The sequence below is a fragment of the Branchiostoma lanceolatum genome, chromosome 9, assembly GCF_035083965.1.
Source record: "Branchiostoma lanceolatum isolate klBraLanc5 chromosome 9, klBraLanc5.hap2, whole genome shotgun sequence".
Lineage (NCBI taxonomy): Eukaryota > Metazoa > Chordata > Leptocardii > Amphioxiformes > Branchiostomatidae > Branchiostoma > Branchiostoma lanceolatum.
In genome coordinates, this window is record NC_089730.1 from 1,869,442 (window position 1) to 1,876,276 (window position 6,835).

The following is a 6,835-nucleotide window of genomic DNA, read 5'->3' on the forward strand; positions in this document are numbered from 1 at the left end:
TCTTGGTGCTGAACACCACACATGTCAATCAAACAACCACATCTGTTTTTGGTGGTGAACACCATACCTGTCAGACATACAACAACACCTGTCCTTCATGCTGAACACCATACCTGTCAGACATACATCCACACCTGAGCTTAGTGCTGAACGCCACACCTGTCAGGCATACAACCACACCTGTCCTTAGTTCTGAACGCCACACCTGTCAGGCCTGTCCTTAGTTCTGAACGCCAGACCTGTTAGGCATACAACCACACCTGTCCTTAGTGCTGAACGCCACACCTATCAGGCATACAACCACACCTGTCTTTAGTGCTGAACGCAATCCCTGTCAGGCATACAACCACACCTGTCTTTAGTGCTGAATGCCACACCTGTCAGTCATACAACCACACCTGTCTTTAGTGCTGAATGCCACACCTGTTAGGCATACAACCACACCTGTCCTTAGTGCTGAATGCCACACCTGTCAGACATACAATCACACATATCTTTAATGCTGAATGAATGAATGAATGATTTTATTGCTCAACCATTGTATCGGTGACAATGTACGGCAATGCAAAAATAGCATAATGTACAACCTAGGTCTATTCTTCAACAATTCTAATTACTATGTAACCCGGAATGATGCAATGGACACCATTTGCAATCAGCGATCAGTGAAAATCGGAACAATCTAGGGGTAAGGATGTGTGAATTGCTTACTGATACTTGAGTATTGTTATTTTTATTTCGTTGTACGGCCACACCAATATCTTATGTTGCTTCTCGAATAGCCTGTCCTGTTTTTCCCATTTAAAAAAAAAAGAAAGAAAATTGGGTCACTATTCCCATTCACAAATTTTTACTCACGATTTTACTATTTGTTTAGTTGTAAAACTCAATAGCCTCTAAAATAGATTATAAAGGCCTACACATACCTAGAAACTGTGGTGATATGTTATCATAAGTTATAATTTTTTTCTTCATTTATTGCAACTATTTCTCAATATCAATTCACATATTACATAGCAAAAGGCAATTTTATCACTGAGATTATAGTAATAGATCAAAGAAAGGGGTACTTTGCACAAAATGAGCCATACAAAGCTGAAACTTGAATAATCCTCTTATATTATTCTTATATAAGACTTGAAAGAGAAGGGTGGTGAACCATGTCATCACACAACCTTTGCAAAAAGAACTGAAGAGATGCCAGCTGTACCTGCTCCTTACACTGACATCAGCAACGTGACAGTGGTATGGGGAGGGGGAATCCTAACCTCAACGGGTATGTTTAAAAGAGGATTGGAGTCCAACAATTACCCAATGTATTTATTTTTTATTTCTTTGCTTGGATAGACCATCTCCATATTTCGAAATGCGTATCAAAGTTGGAACTGATACCGCCGCCCCCACTCAAAACCTTCTGCTAAGGGTTTAATGAATGCCGTTGTAATTACCAAACAGGCAGCAGCCTCGATAAGGGAACGGGAACCATGGCTTTACGTAACAACATCCTGATTCTGTTCTGTTCTGAAGAGTTGATTCATGTTATCGGTCAAAATCATTGAGGGTTAACGTTTCATCTTCTTCACCCTTCATCAAAGAATGCACAGACAGTTGGAACTTATTCAAAACAAATTGTGTCTCTCTTTCCTGTAGTAAATACATACCATGTCACTTGGTTGCCCTATAATGATATCTAAACCTGAGCAATTTACTCCTGTGTTATTTTGCATAACATTGGTGTAAAACAGGAGAACGAAGTTATTGCAGACGAGGAACTTGGGAAGCGCTGCAAGTTAAACACACACACACACACACACACACACACAGACATAAACACACGCATATGTATACACACGCATTAACACATAACACACATATCCATCCATATATATGATATATATATATATATATATATGTGTATAATACAAACACAACACATGCAAACACACACACATACAGAGATACACTCATATACAGAGACACACTCACAAACAGAGACACACTCTCATACAGAGACACACTCACATACAGAGACACACTCACATACAGAGATACACTCGCATACAAACAGAGAGAAGAAATAGAATGCCGCACAACCCGTCTCGTTATTAGAAAAACAGCCTGTATCAACTTTCAAAATTGCAAGTACAGCCATGCGGATTGGTTCATGAATTCAAGTGCACACAGTACCTGACTCCTTTTGACTATCCCTACCCTCCTCAGCCGACCAGATATCGCTCGGTACGTTACCTCCCATACCTGCCCTGCTGATTGAAGCCGGTATTATCGCTTCTGGCGACGTGGTCGGCTGAGGAGGGTGGATTATCCCATGATATTTCCTAAATACCTCTCTGCCCGAAGGATAGTGGACAAGTCAACTGTAAGCCCGCCATCCTGCATTCACTACCTCAAGGTTTATGGTGATTATGATATGGTTATAATGATATTAATTAATGACAATGTATGTCTTTTTTTCTAGATATCATTACGTAATGAACCATTGGATGACTTTCCAGTACCATAGCCGCAGACGCCAACAGCAAAGCTCTACATTAAATACTTCATTTGCACTTATTGACAGGACTATTCCGTAAAAGTATCCTGGCTCCACTTCAGACTGGTTTCCATTAAATTCTTGATGTTGGCTTTGACGTTGACTCAAGGCTGTGTTCAGGTGTACTAGGTTTTCGTCTTCTTGTCACATATCTTATGTACCTATGAACAGTCCATGGAGACCATTTAACATTCATAATGATCTGTATATCATATCCATTAGAAAAGAGACCCATACCTATACTATTTGTTTTGATAAAATCACAATTCTTTCTAGAAATACTAATACATGCCATGTACCCAAAGGATTTGTTCTCGGTCCTCCTTCGATTTCAATTCATGTCAATGGCATTGAATGTCATTAACATTAATTAAACATTAGGATGTCAGCTATAAATGACATGGCATCAGTTTTAAAGAAATCATCAACGGAGATTTTTGTGTCACTTTGTGTTTGTGATAGTAGTGTTACCCCGAGCATTGGTATTTGAATGCACGTCGACACAACCAGAATTTGGGTCAAAAGTGATGGAAGATAATAACCGCAAAGGTCGGATGCAGGAAGTGGCAGGTCAGAGTTCGTAGAACTATTCATAAATCAAACATGACAAATCGTGTCCAGAAACACATTCCAAATTTAATTTTAGCATTGCCACAGTTGGCATTTGGCCAATAGTTGTTGGCGATGTTATGTGTTTCATCCGTCTGTAATTTATCTGGAGAGTACTCGGAGGGTTATTAGCATATGTCTGCAACACTATGCAACTGCTGCCTCGTTGTTTCTGGATTCTGCAAAATACAATCAAAAGAACGGCTGTTGGGCATCCTTCAACAACTCTAGATACATGTCTCGCTTTGATTACGTTCCTTCCAAAGGACGGAACCCTTCACAGTATAGTGGTGTGAACGTCGGGGAGCGATAGCACTCGGGATTCGAACTCAGGATATGTTGGTTAGGGTCTGTCATCCTTGAACAAACACGCCATAAGGATCTGTGGCATTGGCACGAGAACAGTGATGTTGTTAGCTGGAGGGCCTGTTCCCTGTCACGCCAGCTGTGCGAGTATTCCTACTGTACTTGAACCTCCTGAGAAAGCCGACGTAAAAGTTGAGTATGTCCAGTTTGCAATCTTTTCTTTGAAATAAAGGTTGACCTTTTCAAAATGTTATTCGAGCACGTAAGTTAGATGGTTAAAACTAGAGTAAATATTTGCGCTAGCGGCAAATACAGACAGGTTTGCCTATGGAGAAGACATTACTAGCCTAATCAATACCATTCAAGAACATTATATAGGGATAATAATGCCATTGCACCAGCGTATCCATGGTCAGAGGCACACATACTGCCTATTTTCATAACTGTCGCGAGTACCCTCCTCCACGGAGATTAAAAGTATTTTTTATTCACAATAATTTACTAATTAGTAATGCCATGTTAATTTGATTATAAGAACGACATCGCATATACCATGTGCGCATCACTGTTCGTCTGTTTTGTCTGCGGCTGCCACCCTACCCTACCATTTACCCCTTTGCACTGGTATAATAAAATGACGTCACATCTGACTCCCGGAAGCCTCAAAACTACTCGGTAATCATCTTCTGCCACCCTAACTTCTGCCACCCTAAATAAAGAATATTTATCTCCATTCATAAAAGAGGTATGAAACAGCATGGTTGTTTATTCAAGCTACATATATGTCGAATATAAAGCCCCTACCATTTTTGCATTTGATTTTGCAAATATAGTCATCATCAGCATAACACACCTAAAGATAATGGTTTTAGTAAAGCTACCTACACATCCAATGTGGCATCCGTAGTATTCATCGTACAGGAAATATGAAGTTTCTTCAATAATAATGCAAATGAGGTCCTCATTAGCATAACATACATTCCATTGTATTCACCTTTACTAAAGCTACCCACATCACTAATATCACATCCTTAGCATTTACCCTAAAGGAAGTATAACTTTTCTGCATAAATTATGCAAATGAAGCCCTCATTAGCATAATGCTCCTCCATTATTTTCGACTATCCTAAAGCTGCCTACACCTCCAATATGACATCTGTAACGTTTATTGTAAGGAAAACATAGATTTTCCATAAATCATTAATAATGCAAATGAGGCCATAATTAGCATACTGAACATTCAATTGTATTCGCCTGTCCTACAACGACATTCACCTCTTATATGACATGTGTAGCATTTAGCATAAGGGAAATATGAAGTTTCTGCATAAATTATGCAAATGAGGTCCATATTAACATAATACACATAAAGACGATAATGATAAGTACATATGACTTAAAGATGAAACACCTTTCCTTTACCAGTGAGGTGTTATATCAGTTTCTATTAATATGTTAATTACCTTCGATCAGAGACAGAACTACACATGAATATATCAATTATCTATGTTAATTATCTAACAACGTGGATTTCGTCAAGATAGTAAAAAAACTTATCTTCTTGCCTATTAATTGATACCAGTTTAGTATTGGTTAATCTCTATTCAGCAGCAATTCAACTGCATTTTCATGTAGTGTTAACCCACAAACAAAAGTTACCAGCTTAGTTGGTGGTATTTCTAGTGGGAAGATTGGCTGGCCTTGACAGTACAAAAAGCTTGAACTGCAAATGAATGAATATTGAATGATGGCAATGATTGATAATGTTAAATGTTCAGCAGATGATGTAATGAAGAAGCAATAGTGACGACCCTGTAAAAAGGTACCGAATTAATATTGATATGACTATTATATATTCAGTAGAAGATGTATCTGAGCTACAGATGTCATGAATAAGTAAAAAGGCGATGAATAAGTAAGAGGAATGACTTGCGTCACAGTGACAAAATTAGATATCATTGGCTGATGCACTGCTACGTAACAACATGGCGGCGCCCATAGACCACGTGATCACAATCGTACTAAAGCAATACAGGCTTTGACATACGTCAAACCTGTAATAAAAACTGCGTCGTTCCGCATTGACTTACCGATGGCAGAGATCCAACTTTAAACATGCGCAAGAGATCACTCTCACGACCGCTGGAGGGGAGGGACCTCTTAATAGACATGCGCAGAAAGCCCAGTTTGAAGGTCCACGTTTATTTTCTTGTTATTATTTTTGAGAATTTTTTCCTGGTGAAATCTTTGGTCAATTTTGGCCAGTTTTCAGGCAGGGGGACCAGACATGTGTTTAATTTTCAAATCCAGAAATAAATTGTGACCTTTGACCTTTGTTGTGGTATAGAATTGCATCATTTGGGAGGGGATTTTGGTTACGGCTTCATTTACTTTGTCCCGAGTATGCTAATGAATATTTGTCCCGAGTATGCTTAATGTTATGCAAATATCAGTCCCTTTATAAGAAATAGATAATGCTCCATGCTAAAGAAAGAAGCAGAAACAACAATGAAAATAAAGAAGAAAGGAGGATATAGGACAATAGAGGAGAGCACAGGAGAATATAGGAGAATATAGGAGAAAGCAGGAGAATGAAGGAGAAACCAGGAGAATATAGCAGAAAGCAGGAGAATGTAGGAGAAAGCAGGAGAATATAGGAGAACGCAGGAGAATGTAGGAGAAAGCATGAGAATGTAGGAGAAAGCAGGAGAATATAGGAGAACGCAGGAGAATGTAGGAGATAGCAGGAGATTGTAGGAGAAAGCAGGAGAATGAAGGAGAAAGCAGGAGAATATAGCAGAAAGCAGGAGAATATAGCAGAAAGCAGGAGAATGTAGGAGAAAGCAGGAGAATATAGGAGAACGCAGGAGAATATAGGAGAAAGCAGGAGAATGTAGGAGAAAGCAGGAGAATGTAGGAGAAAGCAGGAGAATGTAGGAGAAAGCAGGAGAATGAAGGAGAAACCAGGAGAATATAGCAGAAAGCAGGAGAATGTAGGAGAATGTGGGAGAATACAGCAGAAAGCAGGAGAATGTAGGAGAAAGCAGGAGAATGTAGGAGAAAGCAGGAGAGTGTAGGAGAAAGCAGGAGAATGTAGGAGAAAGCAGGAGAATGAAGGAGAAACCAGGAGAATATAGCAGAAAGCAGGAGAATGTAGGAGAAAGCAGGAGAATATAGGAGAACGCAGGAGAATGTAGGAGAAAGCATGAGAATGTAGGAGAAAGCAGGAGAATATAGGAGAACGCAGGAGAATGTAGGAGAAAGCAGGAGATTGTAGGAGAAAGCAGGAGAATGTAGGAGAAAGCAGGAGAATATAGCAGAAAGCAGGAGAATATAGCAGAAAGCAGGAGAATGTAGGAGAAAGCAGGA